This window comes from Notechis scutatus, chromosome Z (assembly GCF_049901735.1).
Source record: "Notechis scutatus isolate UNSWTSFEM ecotype Mainland chromosome Z, rNotScu1.2, whole genome shotgun sequence".
NCBI classification, from domain to species: Eukaryota; Metazoa; Chordata; class Lepidosauria; order Squamata; family Elapidae; genus Notechis; species Notechis scutatus.
In genome coordinates this window covers 73309177-73325611 of record NC_142025.1, presented here as the reverse complement: position 1 = coordinate 73325611, position 16435 = coordinate 73309177, and positions in this window count along the sequence as shown.

Genomic DNA, 16435 nt, shown 5'->3' with positions numbered 1-16435 from the left:
TTTGGCCTTGGAGTACAAAACGAAGCAGGGCAAAGGCTGATAGAATTTTGTCAAGAAAATATAATTGTCATAGCAAACACTCTTTCCCAACAACCCAAGAGATACACATGGACATCACCAGATGATCAACACAGAAATGAGATTGACTATGTGCTCTGCAGCCAAAGAGAAGCTCTATACAGTCAGTAAAAACAAGACCAGGAGCTGACTGTGACTCAGATCATGAGCATCTCATTGAAAAATTTAGGCTTAAATTAAAAAATGTAGGAAAAAGCACTAGGCCACTCAGGCCACCGAGTTTTCAAATCTACCCACACTGATTATATTATTATGGTCATTGACAAAATGGCAGTGTTTGAATCTACAGGCAATGTCAAATAATAACTAATTTTGCAAGGTGGCAAAAATTATTGACAAGGGAAGATCATTACCTGCCCTATGAAAAAGGTCACATATTAGCTTTGCTCAAAGAGAAAAAAAAAATCATGTACATAAAAATGAGATGGCTGCATTTTTCCAATCTGAAATATATTTTCCAAGCTAAAATTGATGTTTTATAAATTGTTCACTTTTCCTTAAGGGCTGTTTAGTGATTTTTGCTTCCCTTCCACATTGACATATGGTATTGAATAAGAGGAAAATGCATTTTCATCTCTGTAAAAAATACTTCATAGTGTCCCTCAAATATCAATAAAAGTTTTGCCATCTCTTTATTGCAGGTTTATTGATAATTACTAATTTTAAATCTATGGATATTTTCCTGAGATAAGAAATAATATTTAATAAAAGAGATGAATGCTGCTTTCACTTCCTATTTGTCAGTTTTACTAAATTCCCATTAACTTTTACATGGATTATTGTCATTTCAAATGCCACAGGGATATTTCATGTGAAACATATTTACTCAGAAAAGTTCTAAGCACTATGGAGAGAAATAATAAATATTTGTTGTAGAAAGTGTAAGGATAAAGCATATGATTTAAAGCATTTAAAGCATTTGTATGATGACAAATTCTTTATCACATAATCAAGGTTAAAGTTATTAGCCAAGTTGGCTTATTTATTTATTTGATTTGTCAATCGCTTATAAGATAATAGATATGTAAGTATAAAAATGAGTAAGAATACAGGAAATAGGTACAAATAAATGGGGACAATAGGACAGGGACAGTAGGCACGATGGTGCACTTATGCACGCCCCTTTCAAACCTCTTAGGAATGGGGTGAGGTCAATAGTGGTTAGTTTGAAGTTAAAGGAGTGGGGGTTAGAGGATGTAACAACAGTATCAGGTAGTGCATTCCAGGCATTGACCACTCTATTGCTGAAGTCATACTTTCTGCAATCAAGTTTGAAGCGGTTTACATTGAGTTTGTATCTGTTGTGTGCTCTTGTATTGTTGTGGTTGAAGTTGAAATAGTCATTGACTGGTAGGACATTGTAGCAGATAATTTTGTGTGCTACGCTTAAGTCTAACTGTAGGTGGCCTAGTTCAAGGTTGTCCAAGCCCAAAATCTCAAGCCTGGTGATATAGGGTATTCTGTTGCGAGCAGAGGAGTATAGTACTCTTCTCGTGAAATACTTCTGGACTCGCTCGATTGTATTAATGTCTGATATGCAGTGAGAATTCCAGACTGTTGAGCTGTATTCGAGTATTGGTCTGGCAAAAGTTTTGTATGCTCTAGTTAGCAATTCGATATTTCCGGAGGAGAAGTTTCGTAAAATTAGATTTACAACACTGTTGTAAATATTTACAACTTTTGCCTTCTTTTTATTGATGTGAACTGTTTCAGATCATATTCTGCTAAACAAGTCAAAAGAAAAAAGAAATACAATATTAATAGAGTTAGTTTGGTACAGTGATTAAGGCATGAGATTAGAAACTAGAGACTGTGGGTTCTGATCCCACCTTAGGCACAAAGCCAGTTAGTTACTTTCTCTCACCCCTAAGAGAGTGGCAAAGGCAAACCACTTCTGAAAAATATTGCTAAGTTAACTCATGTAGATAGTCTCTGAAAAGCAGATACAATTGAATGGAAATAAAATAAATCTAAGACAAGGGTGGGATTCAAATTTTGTAACAACCGGCTAGGTGGGTGTAGCTAGGTGTGCATGGCCATGTGACTGGATGGGCATGGCTTCTTCTTTTTTGCAGTTTTTTTGCACCTTCTGGGCCTCAGGAAAGTCTCCTGGAGGGTGATTTTGTTCCCAGAAGGCTTCCTTGGGATCCAGGAAGGAAAAAAAACTGAGCATGGGTGGGGGGGCATGCACCCCTCCGTGCTCCATTTTTGGGGCCTCCTGTGCCTCAGGGGAGCCTCCTGGGAGGTGTTTTTGCTTCCAGAAGGCTTCCCTGGGGCTCAGGAAGGAAAAAACTGAGCATGGAGGGGGGCATGCAGCACATATAGACTGAGTGAAACAAGGCTTAATAGCAGTAACTATGAGAGGAATCTTGGAGTCTTAGTGCAGGGGTCACCAACCTTTTGGACCTCAGGGACCACCAAACTCATAATTTTAAATCCCAGGGACCACTAATCAGTTCTGTGGGCGGGGCCTAATTTGTGGGTATGGCTTGGTGGATCATGTGTCTGGCTGGGCATGGCTTGTAAATATTATAAATATTTACATAAATATTGTAAGATTAGATTTACAACTCTTAATGCCTTTTTGGTAATGCTGTTACAGTGAGCTCTGGCACCTAGGTCATTTGATATGAGAACTCTAAGGTCCTTGACAGAGTGAGGATCATCAACGAGGTCATATCCGCCTAGTTTGTATTTGGTGTACTGACTTTTTTTACCAATGTGTAGGACATTTGTTGGTCGAGATTTGTTGACCAGTCACATCAAATCAGATTTAGATTAGGTTGGATTTTTTTCCTAGTGTTGTTCAATGTTTTTAGAGCTGCAGTGGCGCAGTTTACAATGCAGTACTGCAGGCTACTTCTGCTGACTGCCAGCTGCCTGCAATTTGGCAGATCAAATCTCACCAGGCTCAAGGTTGACTCAGCCTTCCATCCTTCCAAGATCGTAAAATGAGAATCCAGATTGTGTGTGGGAAATATGAAATATAAGTCTAAGTGATTGATATTGTTATTTTAAGACTATGATCCCTGGAATGGTCCTGAAAAGGCAAATGCGGCTTTCAACCTTTTCAGTTGTGTGCTTCTGGTACACAGGGTAAGCCATACTCAACATTCTTGTTTCCATCCATTAAGAATGTACATGAAAGGATACCCTCCATAAAGGTTTCCCTTGTCCAGTCATATCTGACTCTAGGGGAGATGCCTTAGTCAAAGGAGCCAGCATTGCCCAAAGACATTTCTATAGTCATATGTCCAGCATGACAATATGCCAAGGTGCATGGAATGCTGTTATGTTCCCATCAAAGTAGTACCTATTTATCTACTCATATTTGCATGCTTTTGAACTGCTAGGTAGGCAGGATCTGATGCAAGTAATGGGAGCTCACTCAATTGCACAGCACTCGTGTCTGGAATCTTGGCTGTCAGTTTTCCAGCTCAGTATCTTTAATTGCTCAGTATCTTTAATTGCTGAACCATAGTGATCCTTATCCTGCATATAATAAAGAACAATTCCCAATTATTTCTGACTCTTTTCTGAAAAGTTCTTCAAAGATGTAATGTGAATAATAATTGCAAACAAACCAGGATATATGATGCTATCATGGATTCCTACCACATTTGCCATCCTGCTGTTTCTAAATCATAATAATCATAAATCCCATCCTCTACAAGTGAAATAAGAGTTCTTGCATTCCTTTTTCATACTGTAAACAATACAAGAAAGTGAGCAATTAAAGATACTGAGCTGGAAAACTTAATCCCCTTGCTTTCTCCCCTATGACTGCCTCTTTCGTCATCCGTGGCCACAACCTTACCTTCCTCCTGGGGCTGGCTGCCAGGGAAGGCAAGACAGAGCTGACAGCCACTGGGCTCCCCACCAGCCCGCATCTTGCCCCACCTTGTCATGAGATGCCTGCAGCTGCTGCCTCTCTTTTTTTTGGTGCAAGAAGCCTCCCAGCTGATACCTCTTTACCAGCCAGAACTGAGCCGGCTGGCTGGAGGCTTCTTGCATTGCAAACTACCAACCTCCATTTTTCAAACGCACCAAAAAAGAGCTTCATCGCAGCCCTGTTCTTCACACTGGCCATGCACGTGCAGCCCATTGACTGCTGCGCCAGAGGGACTTGCCTGGGCAAGTACCTCCACTCTGATGCAGCTGGCAATGGGGTGCACCCTGGTGCGAAGATCAGAGTGTCAAGTCCAAGCTGCTGCTTCTTTGCCAGCTGGAACCGAGACAGTAACCTACATGCCAGATTAGGCCAGGCCTGCCTGGGCAGAAAATAGGTAGATAGGTAGAAATTCAATTTTTTTCCTACCGGGTTCTGTGCGTGTGCTTGGTGGGGGTCATGTGACTGAGTGGGCATGACCTCCCCCAGCAAGCCACACCCACAGAATCAGTAGGGAAAAAAATTGAACACCACCACTGATGTAGTAGTTGTGGTCTTCTTTATCAATTTTATCTTTATTCTTTATCAAATGCCTTACTAAAGTCCAAGTAAATCCACAGCATTTAACTGGTCCAATAATTTAGTCACTTTGTCAAGGAATTCAATAAGATTTGTCTGACATGATCTGTTGTTGAAAAATACATGGTTATGCTTCTGGTTATAACTTTGCTTGCCTTTAGGTGTTCACAGATACATTGCTTGATTATCTTTTCCAGAATCTTCCCAGGTATTGATGTCCCTTGCCTATCCCTCTATTATGGAGGGCATAAATGTAAAAAAGACCACATATTTTAGTCAACTAGAAGTCTTAATGGTATCTATAATTCTGACTTAATTAATATTAATTGCCAATTTTATCTCCATCTTTTTTTAAAAAGGATTAACTCCAGCATGGTTCAGATAAGCCCCAAAGTCAAATAATTTGTTATTTAAGTACTCCCTATTGTATGGAAAACTTTAGCTATCATTGCTCTAGGGTCAAGGAGTCTACATTCTGCAATCTTTTGACCAAATTGTTGAATCATTTTTATAAAAGCCTTATCTGATTGTAATTAATTGTTGGCATTAAACTAAGACCCTGACTGCTTATTACTGAAAAATTCTAATTATTTGCATACATTAGCTTTAATTTCTTGATAAGCAAAGCTCAGTTGCATTTACTCTTACTTCAAGAAGGAAATAATTTGCAGCAAGTTGAAAATGCAAAACACTGGCTGCATTTGAGAATATCTCATCAGTAGAGTTTAGATTATTTGCCTTACTTTCTAGGTAAGACCAGAAGGCAGAAGACATTTATTGAACTTGAGTATTATCCTAAATCTGAATTTAGAAACAAAAATAATAAAACTAAACTAAATAAAATCATGAATATATCATATTCCTCCATTGGGAGCTGCATTGGAAGGCAATCTAATGAATAAGTACTGTATATACCTTAAACATAGGGATGTTCAAGTCCATCCAGTATATTAATATTACACTAATTCCAAGCCATTTCCAATTATTTAAAAATGCTTTGTTGTTTAAATGCTTGAAAAATTAAAAACAAAAATTGTAGACAACTGTTGATTTTTCTGGATGTCCATTTTTCTTCTAATCTTTGTGTAGTTACAGTTTGTTAAGAAGCAGATTTTATATTATACAATATTTTCAAAAGTTCTTTCTACATTAGTCTATTTTAGTATGTATTATTTCTTTAATAAACATTGTAATTATGAATTGCATATATTTTGTTATGAAATTATGTTCTGTATAACATATGAGTTCAAGAAATTTCTCCATCTACAGTTGTGGGATCCTTTAATCAGATAACGGAAAGAATAATCAGCTTCTCCCTCGAGCCGCTCGGAGCATCCAGAGACTGGGATGTGCTTCTGAGTCCTCTTCTTGCAGGCTGAGCTTTAGATGAGGAAACGCTCCGCCCCCTCACGTGGTATCGCGCAGCGTCTCCCCAGTCTTTTGCTCAGCCTCGAAGAGTCAGGCTGTGTTTTCAGAGAGCTCCTTGGCTGATCGCACATTTCTTTCCTATTACAACCCTCTCGTCTTGATAAGGTTTGCCTTTCCTTCCTCCTCCTGCGCAAAGGGTCTGGACTTAAGGGAAAATTTTCCCCGTCCTTGGGGCAAAGCTGCGGGCTCGCAGCGCGTGCCGCGACCCCCCACCCTTATCAGATCGCTTCGCTGCCTCCGCGTTGCCTCGTGGCACGCGTTTTCTTTACTGCTGGATTCCCCCCACCTTAAACACCGATCGGGAGGGTCATCGCCCCTAGGGCCCTAGGCGCTGAGCTGACCAGCAAAGCCCTCCTTTTCCGTCCCGGCGTCCCGGCCGGTTCAGCTTGCGGCCGCCATTTTGGCTCCGCATCGTGGTCGGGCGCCATTTTGAATTTCTTTAGCTGCGGTGAATTGGAGCCCCAGGCCTTGGGTCAAAGCTTAGCTGCCCATTTCTTCCACCTGGCTGGCCCTTTTATTACTTGTTGGCCTCCCGCAGCCCGTTTTTCGGGCGAAGTTGCAGCCCCCCTCCGGTTTATTTTTCTTGTCTGGAGGCCTGCTGCCAGAGGCTCTTTCTTCTACCATAGGCCTCAGGTGTTTATTTGACTGATTGGCCTGTACTGAGATATACGAAGTTCTCACTGTTACGGTTACTGTTTAAAAAAAAAAAAAAAAAAAGAAATCTATCTATATATATATATACTTAATACAAATACAAAAGGAATATATTAAAAAATAATAATAATAATAATAATAATAATTTTTGTCTTGTACAATAATATTTTTAAGTAGATATATAAACATATACGGATAACCTGTATATACATTTGGTACAAAAGCATAATAAAGATAAAAATCAATCAAAAGGAAAAGGAAGAATTACAATTAGAGTATCTATTTTTCTGTACATACTATATTTCTTAGATACCTTACTGTTATCTCTGTACACAACAAATTCCAAAAGGGGAGAGGGCCAGCTTCACCTTCACCCGGCCTCATCCAGGCCTGATCTGGGCGAGCCAACCGCCTTTGCTAGTATTTGTATCTAACATGGCAGGCGACAATCCCTCTAAACGTCCTTCTTTGAAGGCTAAGGCAAAGTCCCACTACTTGCGCAGGCAGGACAAGGAACCTAAAGGCTCTAGACAGGACAAGGAACCTTCCAAGGCCGCATGGCGTGGCCTTAAGGCGCCACAAGCGTTGGAAAAAGAGTTTGACCGGCGTTCAAGGGAGTCCCGCTCGGAGCCGTCAATACCTCCTCCTCCAAACCCTTCTACCTCTGCTCAATCTCTCCCCTCAGACCCCTCTTCCCTACCTAGGCGCAGTTAGCTTCAGGGTCTTCCGACCCCCGGACCTCCGACCAGACGGACCCCGAAGCCACCTTTACACCCACAGCCGCTGGTCTGCGCCACGATGAACCCTCTACCTCCGAGGTTCCACCTCACATCAGGGCTTGGATGGAATCAGCCATCCGCCAGGGCATAGCAGAGGACTACAACACATGACAAGATCAGGCTTCTCTCCATGAGCCTCCGAGCACGACTCGATATCAATCAGATCCCTTCCACAGCCGGTCCCCCAGTTGATCAGGTACTCTCTCAGAGGACAGCCCTCCTCCGATTGGGGCCCAGGTGGAGGAGGAAGGGGACTTTGGGGATTTCAGGGAAGAGGAAGAGGATTCCCGGATGGGATCCTCCGCTACAGTGAATCCCTCTTAGAGGCTGACATCATGGAGGGGGAGATGTCGGAGGACAGGTTTGGCCTCGCCCTGGAGTTCAGGTCCGCTCCCCTGATTTTTCTTCCCCTTCCCCTCCTCAAGGGATCCCTCCAAACGTGCACTAATGGATGCAGCCATCCATCATCTTCTTGACATCCAGGCCATTCAACCTGTCCCTCCGGATCAGAGAGGAAAGGGGTTTTACTCCCATCTCTTTGTGGTGCCCAAACACTCTGGGGTTGGAGAGCCATCCTGGACTTGAAACGGCTCAACCGTCACCTTATCCAGCGTAGATTCAAAATGCACACTTTGCAATCGATTCTTTTAGGCACCAGGCGGGGAGACTGGTTATCTTCCATAGATCTTTCGGAGGCATACCTCCATATTCCAATCAGGCCTTCCCATTTCAAATTCCTCAGGTTCTGTCATAATAGCCTTCATTATCAATCGTGGCCCTTCCCTTTGGACTGGCCTCGGCCCCCGGACCTTCACCAAGGTCCTGGCGGCTCTGGCGGCTCATCTCAGGAGCGTTCCCGTCCGCCTCCACTGCTACTTGGACGATATCCTTATTCTATCCCGTCCAAATCCCAGGCAGTCAGGGATACCAGGGTCACCCTCTCCACCTTACAGGCACACGGGTTTCTAGTCAATTGGCAAAGAGCCAACTTACCCCTTCCACCCGAATCAACCACTTGGGTGCCATAATTGATTCGGTTTCTCAAAGAGTTTTCCTCTCCCAGGAGAGGTTCCTTAGCATTCAAGCCCTGGTCAAACAGATCAGGCGTTCAAGGAGGGTGGCCTTACTGGACCTCTCTAAATTGTTGGGCAAAATGGTGTCATGCATCTCTATTATTCCCTGGGCCCGTCTACACAGCAGATCCCTCCAGTGGTTCCTGCTCCCGTTCCAACGATCCGGAAGAAGCAACTCGAAGGCCAGAGTCAGGGTCCCTCCAAGGGTCCTCACGTCTCTTCTATGGTGGACCAATCCCGCCATCAACAGAGGCCACCTCTTCGCGGAACCTCAACGACTCACCGTCACTACGGACGCAAGCCTGTCCGGTTGGGGCGCTCATCTCGACTCGCTCTCGGCACAGGGCAGATGGTCGCCGTCCGAGCAAAGGTGCAGCATCAATTGGCTAGAGCTTCACGCTGTCCATCTGGCCCTGCGCAGTTTTCCTCAGATCCGCCAAACATCACGTCCTCGTTCTCACGGACAACGTCACGGCCAAGGCCCATATCAACAGGCAAGGCGGCACCCAGTCCATCCAGCTAATGAGGAAGCCGGCGCCTTTGCCGCTGGGCAGAATCCAACCTCCTATCACTAAAAGCCGAACACATCTCCGGAGTAGACAATACTCAGGCGGACTGGCTGAGCAGGGCCACGGTGGACCAGGCAGAATGGCGTCTCCATCCATCCCTATTCGAGGAAGCGTCCAGAATATTCGGCCTTCCGGTGGTGGATCTCTTCGCCTCCCCGTCCAACACTCAGCTTCCACGGTTCTTCTCCCGGTATCCATCTCACCGGTCGGAGAATCACAATGCTCTGCGCTGCCCATGGCCCCCAGGGCTCCTATATGCCTTCCCTCCGCTCCCGTTAGTTCCCAGAGTAATACAGAAACTTCTTCAGGAGAGGGCAGACCTTCTCCTGGTGGCTCCCTATTGGCCCAGGCGACCGTGGTTTGCGGATCTCCGCAATTTATCGGTAGCGCCCCATGGAGGATCCCCGGACAGGGTCTCCCTCTCTCAGGGGCCCCTTCTGCATCCGGAGCCTCAATGGCTCCAGTTAGCCGTCTGGAGGTTGAGCGGATCCGTCTGACTAGTGAGAATCTCTCGAGTCAAGTCATCAACACTATTTTGGCCGCTAGGCGACCTTCCACTACTGCAATTTATGATGCCACTTGGAAGGGGTTCTGCAAGTGGTGTAGCGGGTCTCAGGTTGATCCCTCTCTCCCTCTGTGGCTCAGATCCTAGATTTTCTTCAGGAAGGCCTTCGTAAGGGGCTCGCACCTAACACCCTGAGGCGACAAGTTTCTGCCCTCTCAACCGTGGTCTCCTGTGATAACTACGGTTCCCTTTCTCATCACCCCGAATTAGATCTTTCCTTAGGGGTGCCACCAACCTGTGCCCTCCCACTGTTCACAGGTTCCCCACATGGGACCTCAACAAGGTCCTCGTTTCTCTCTACGTTCCCGTTCGAACCTTTGAGGATTCATCCCTTCAGTTTCTCACCTTTAAGGTAGTTTTCTAGTAGCTATTACTTCTGCTCGTCGAGTTTCGGAAATAGCAGCTTTGTCAGTTAGGAGCGATCTATGTGTATTCCACGCTGATCGGGTGGTCCTTCGTCCTGACCCCACATTCCTACCCAAAGTTAACTCTCCCTTCCATAGGTCACAGGAACTGGTTCTACCAAATTTTTGCCCTAGGCCCTCCAGGGCAGGGAGGTCCTCTGGCACACCCTAGATGTTAGAAGGGCCTTGCGTATATATATTAAGCGCACTCAATCCATGCGAAGGTCGGAATCCCTCTTCCTATCCTTTCAACCCAGGTCACTGGGGCTTAAGGTTTCTCCTTCCACCATCAGTCGCTGGATCAGGGCTACTATTGCGAGGTGCTACCTTTCCCATTCTCTGCCCGCTCCGGGTGGAATAACCGCCCATTCCACCAGAAGTGCAGCCACCTCGGCGGCCTGGGCCACGCAAGCCCCCATCGCTGACATTTGTCGGGCAGCCACCTGGACCTCTCCGTCCCGTTTATCAGACATTATAAAATAGATACGTACGCCTCAGCGGAGGCCTCTTTTGGCCGACGGGTCTTACAGAGGGTCATCAGTGATCCGGAGGGGCCTTCGGGCCAGACGGAGTCCCACCCGTAGGACAGCCCAGCTTTGGTATGTCCCAGTCTCTGGATGCTCCGGCGGCTCGAGGGAGAATGGGCGTTGGTTCTTACCTGATACGCCCCTTCTCGGCGAGCCGCGAGGGCATCCAGCCCCACCCTAATTTCTCCGTCTGGTGGGGAATCTTGCTTCAGCCAAGGAGCCAATAGTAGATTAGATAGAATTAATAACCTCTCTTCGTTATCGCAAAAACTGGGGAGGCTGCGCGATACCACGTGAGGGGCGGAGCGTTCCTCATCTAAAGCTCAGCCTGCAAGAAGAGGACTCAGAAGCACATCCCAGTCTCTGGATGCTCCTCGCGGCTCGCCGAGAAGGGGCGTATCAGGTAAGAACCAACGCCCAATTTTTCTGATATTGTTTCTGTTCTTTCCAACAGCTAGTCAGGAGTAAAATGTGTGAGATAACAGATAATCAGAGTTGGAAGGGACCTTGTAGGTCATCTAGTCCAACTCCCCGCCCAAGTGGGAGAACCTACACCATTTCTGACAAATGGCAGTCCAATCTCTTCTTGAAAGTCAAAAATGATGGCGCTCCCACAACTTCCGAGGGCAAGCTGTTCCATTGGTTGATTGTTCTCATTGTCAGAAAGTTTCTCCTTATTTCCAGGTTAAATCTCTCCTTGTTCAGTTTCCATCCATTATTCCTTGTCTGGCCTACAGGCGCTTTAGAAAATAGCTTGACCCCTTCCTCCCTGTGGCAGCCCCTCAAATATTGGAACATTGCTATCATTTCTCCCCTGGTCCTTCTCTTTACTAGACTAGCCAAGCCCAGTTCCTGCAACTGTTCATTGTATGTTTTAGCCTCCAGTTCCCTAATCATCCTGGTTGCTCTTCTCTGTACTTTTTCTAGAGTCTCAACATCTTTTTATAATGTGGCGAACAAAACTGGATGCAGTATTCTAGGTGTGGTCTTACTAAGGCTTTATAGAGTGGTATTAGTACTTCCCTTGATCTTGATTGTATCCCTCTGTTAATACAACTTAGGATTGCATTAGCTTTTTTGGCTGCTGCTGCACACTGCTGGCTCATATTTAGCTGGTTGTCCACTAAGACTCCAAGATCCCTCTCACAGTTACTGCTGTTGAGCCTGGTTTCACCCAGTCTATATGTGTACTTTTGGGGTTTTTTGCCTAAGTGTAGGACTTTACTTTTCTCTACATTGAATTTCATTTGGTTAGATACGGCCCAGTGTTCTAGTCTCTCAAGATCCATCTGGATCTTGAGCCTATCTTTTGGGGTGTTAGCTATTCCTGCCAGCTTAGTATCATCTGCAAATTTGGTAAGTTCCCCATCTATTCCCTCATCTAAGTCATTAATGAAGATATTGAAGAGTATTGGGCCTAAGACGGAACCTTGTGGCACCCCACTGTTTACTTCCCTCCATATAGACTTAGACCCTTTAAGGACTACTTATTGAGTATGGTTTGCCAGCCAGTTGCAAGTCCATCTAGTGGTGGTGCTATCTATTCCACTTTTTTCTAGCTTACTAAGAAGTAGGTTGTGGTCTACTTTGTCGCATGCTTTGCTCAAATCTAAATATGTCCACAGTATTTTGCTGGTTTACTAATTTAGTCACTGTGTTGAAGAATGAAATAAGATTGGTTTGGCATGATCTGTTCTTAACAAACCTGTGCTGACTGCTAGTTATTACTTTACTTGTTTCTAGATGTTGGCAGATCTGTTTTTTTATTATCTTTTCCAGTAACTTCCCGGGTATTGATGTTAGGCTGATTGGTCTATAGTTTTCTGGGTCTGTTTTTTTTTCTTCCTTTTTTGAAGATGGGAACCACATCAGCTCTTTTCCAGTCCTCTGGAAGTTCCCCGGTGCTCCAGGATTTTTGAAAGATATGGTGCAGTGGTTCTGAGATGACCTCTGCCAGCTCCTTTAAAACTCTGGGATGTAATTCATCAGGCCCCGGTGATTTGTTTTCATCAAGATCAGACAGGTGTTCTCTTACTATTTTTTTTTTGCTTATTTTAACTTTTATTTCTGGTCTGTCTTTTACATGTTTTTGGTGGGTTGAGCTATAGTTTCTTTTTGCGTGAAGATGGATGCAAAGAATGAGTTAAACAGTTCTGCTTTCTCTCTGTTGCCTGTTACTTCCTTGCCATCTTCTCTCTTTAGTGGACCGACTGTTTCCTTGATTTTTTTTCTTGTTATTTATATATTGGAAGAAACTTTTTTTTTATTATCTTTGACTTTTGTTGCAAGTCTTTGTTCGTTCTGAGCCTTTGCTATCCTGACTTCATCTTTGCAGATTCTGGCTATCTGCTGATATTCTTCCTTAGTTGTATGTCCTTCTTTCCATTTTTTTGTACTTGTCCTTTTTTTCTTTTTTCTTTTTTTAATAAAGTTTTATTGAGTTTTGACAAAACAAATAAAACATCTTATTTGAGTACAGCATGGTTCCAGGTTATCACATTTCCATACAGACACAATTTCATATGCATATTCATCTTATGTATTCAACTTCATATCTTATTACTTTTTTTCCAACTTCTCACTATTTCTCCCTTTACTTCTCTTAATGTTCTTTTATGGTTATCTCATTTTCTTCTTATTCAATTGTATTTCTTTTACCTAAATTTCTATATCTTTTTATTCATTGTACTTATACTTTCGCCTGTGTTGTTTATAATTTCATATGTTCTCTTCCAACATTCTTAAGAAGCAAAATTCCCCCTATGACAGCCAATCGAAGTGCAACACCTTTAAATCTTATTGTTATTATCATATGAAATCTCATTAAACATTGAATTTGTGCATTCTAAAATTATAACATTCAAATTTCTAATATCTATTTTATATCATGTAAATTTCATCATTCAGACTCTGCTTGGTACTTCCCCTTGAAAATGTAAAAAGAAAAATTCTAAAAACATAGCAAAAACAATATATATATATAAACATTAGTAAACAAAATAGTTATTCAAAATCATTCTAGTACTGGTATGAACCTTGTAAATCTTTCACGTTTCTTTTCAATATCTATCAATCTTTGAGAACAATTGAAATGTTTCACTCCCTTCTTCATTATTACTTAATTGTTAATAAGTATACCATTGGATAGTCATACAGTTTTATCTTATAAATTATTTACTATTAATAAGCAAAATAATTATTCAAATTCATTCTAATAACTGGTATAAATGTCCTTATAAATCTTTCACATTTCTTTTCAATATTTTATCAATCTTTAGAAACAATTGCAATGTTTCCTTCTCTATTATTGCATTAATTACAAATAAACATACCATTACATAACAATACAGTTTTATCTCATAGATTATTTACTTATTTCATTTCTAACTCATTACAGTATTCTACTGTCACAATACTATCTTTTGTACCTTTGCAGAATCCTCACTTTTAACTTAATTTAACCATTGTCTCTGTGTTTTCTAGCTGAGCAAATATCTTTAATCCTAGTACGTTTCCCCTTTTTCTTTATTTCCTGTTTTTGTCCCTCATAAGTTGTTTCCCTTTCTATCTCCCCCCCCTTTTTTCTCATCCTGTTTTTTATACCCTTCTCTCTCTAATTTTCCCTTCTGTAGTTTTCTTTTCTGCTTCTCCTTGCTGTTATACTTCTTTTTCAGACTACTTTTCTTTTTGGCTGTTCCCTTTGATCTCAAACTTTTAACTCTTTTCCCCCTTATTACCACACTTCGCATTATTTGATCATTGAAAATGGCTCTTCTTTGTTCCACCCTTCTTCTTGCTCTTGAAGCTTTTCCTTTTGCTTTTCATAGTTCAGGATCTCCATTTCAAAAAATCCAAATCTGAAGCCAAAGGATCTTCCTCCCCTTTCTGCATCTTCTTTCTGTTTTTTAAGACTCATCTTCAATTCCTCCAGGAGTGATGGCATTTTAAACACTTTTGAACAAGCACCTGATTGACTTTAAGTAAAAACAGAAAAAGAAAGAAAAAAAACAATGCCAAAACCTTTTTTTAAAAATCACCAAGTGATCCCAGACTGTTCCTTCTTGTTTCTTTCCTTTACTTTTCCTTTCCATGGGTTACTGTATCTTTTAATAAGATTTCAGTTACAATGTATCCTTGGGAGTCTTTTCAAAGTTTCACTGTTAATCCTCTTTATTTTTCCAGGTGGCACTCCATTTTTCCAAGTCCCACCCTTTTGCCTCCACTCTTCTCCTTTTTAGGGCTTTAAAATGACCAAGAAAAAGATCTTTATTCTCGTTTTGACACTTAGATTTCATCTTAAGGTTGCCTATTAGTGTCAAAATAGATTAATATAAATTTCTTTCCATACCATTTGTCAATATAAAGGTTAAAAAATGGCTTTTTAACCTCCTTTTCTCTCTCCTTGGCCGCTTAAAGATCTTCTTTCAGATGTATCCCTCTAGGTACTTTTAGATTCAGGGTACCTTGCTTCGATGTTCTCTGTTGTTTAGCCCGGTCTGTCCTGCTTTCCTCTTTGTCTTCCTCCTGCACAATCTTATCTAGTCGGGTTCTTCTTTGAGGTGGTCATTTCTGACCACCGCTGCAACCACCTTTGGGGAAGGGAGTTTAGACCAGCCAAGGAGGAGAGATGCGGCTCCCCTCCACTTGGCTAGCAATCTCCCCCCTCTTCACCACCTCTACGGGGTGGCTTCAGCTCCGAATCCAAAGGATCGGGGGTGCTCCAGCGGCAAGCACAGATCAAAACTGCACATGTTCACGGATTTTGGTCTGTCGCTGAAGAGACCCAAAACCCTTTTTTCCTTCAATTTGCCAGAGAGATCTTTGTGCAGCCATGCTGGTTTCTTCTCAGATTTCTTGTTTTTCTTTCTCAATGGTATTGTGCTGGTCTGGGCTTCTATGATCATACTTTTCAGAGTTTCCCAAGATTCTTGAGTTGTTTTCCCCTTTAGGATTTTCATCCATGGAATCTTTCCCAAGTTCTCTCTGAGTTTATTGAAATCAGCTCTTTTAAAATCCAAGACTCTGGTGTCATTATGTTCTGTTGCTTGTGTTTGCATTATGTTGAATTCTAGTATGACATGGTCACTTTCACCCAAGGTTCCTGCAGTTTCAACTCCCTCTATCACTTCTTCTCTGTTTGTACGAATTAAGTCCAGTATGGCTGTCCCTCTAGTTTCACCCTCTACCTTTTGGACAACAAAGTTGTCAGCTAGGTTGGTTAGGAACTTATTTGATTTCTCACTTTGTGCAGAATTAGTTTTCCAATTGATATCAGGATAATTGAAGTCTCCCGTTACTATTGTTGTGTGTTTCCTGCATATGTTTGTTAGTTGGCTGGCAAAAAGGACATCTATTTTTTCTGCTTGATTGGGTGGCCTATAATATACACCTATGGCCATGTCATTCTTTTTTTTCTTTTATATTGACCCATATGCATTCTAGGAGGTTTTTATGTTTGGTTTCTGCATTTCTGTAGCAATATAGTGGTCATACAGTGAAATCCACCTCCTCTTTTATGGGGTCTGGTTTTTTTTGAATAGTTTGAATCCTTCTACCAGTATGTTCCAGTCATGGGTTTCATCCCATCAAGTTTCTGTTATTCCAACTATATCATATTTACCTTCATGTATTCATAGTTCGAATTCACCCTGTTTGTTTCCCAGACTTTGTGCATTTGTATATAGGCACTTGAGATCTTTATGTCTGACATTGAGTGGAACCAATGTGTAGTTAAATAATTAACTAAGATAGGTTTTGTAGCTGGCATGGCTGATCCATATTTGTTTAAAAGATAAAATAATGGTGTAATTTCATTATTGCTATTATTTGCTGATGACATAGCATTAATCACCAAAACTGAACAAGAAGCTGCTAAAATAATTTCACTGTT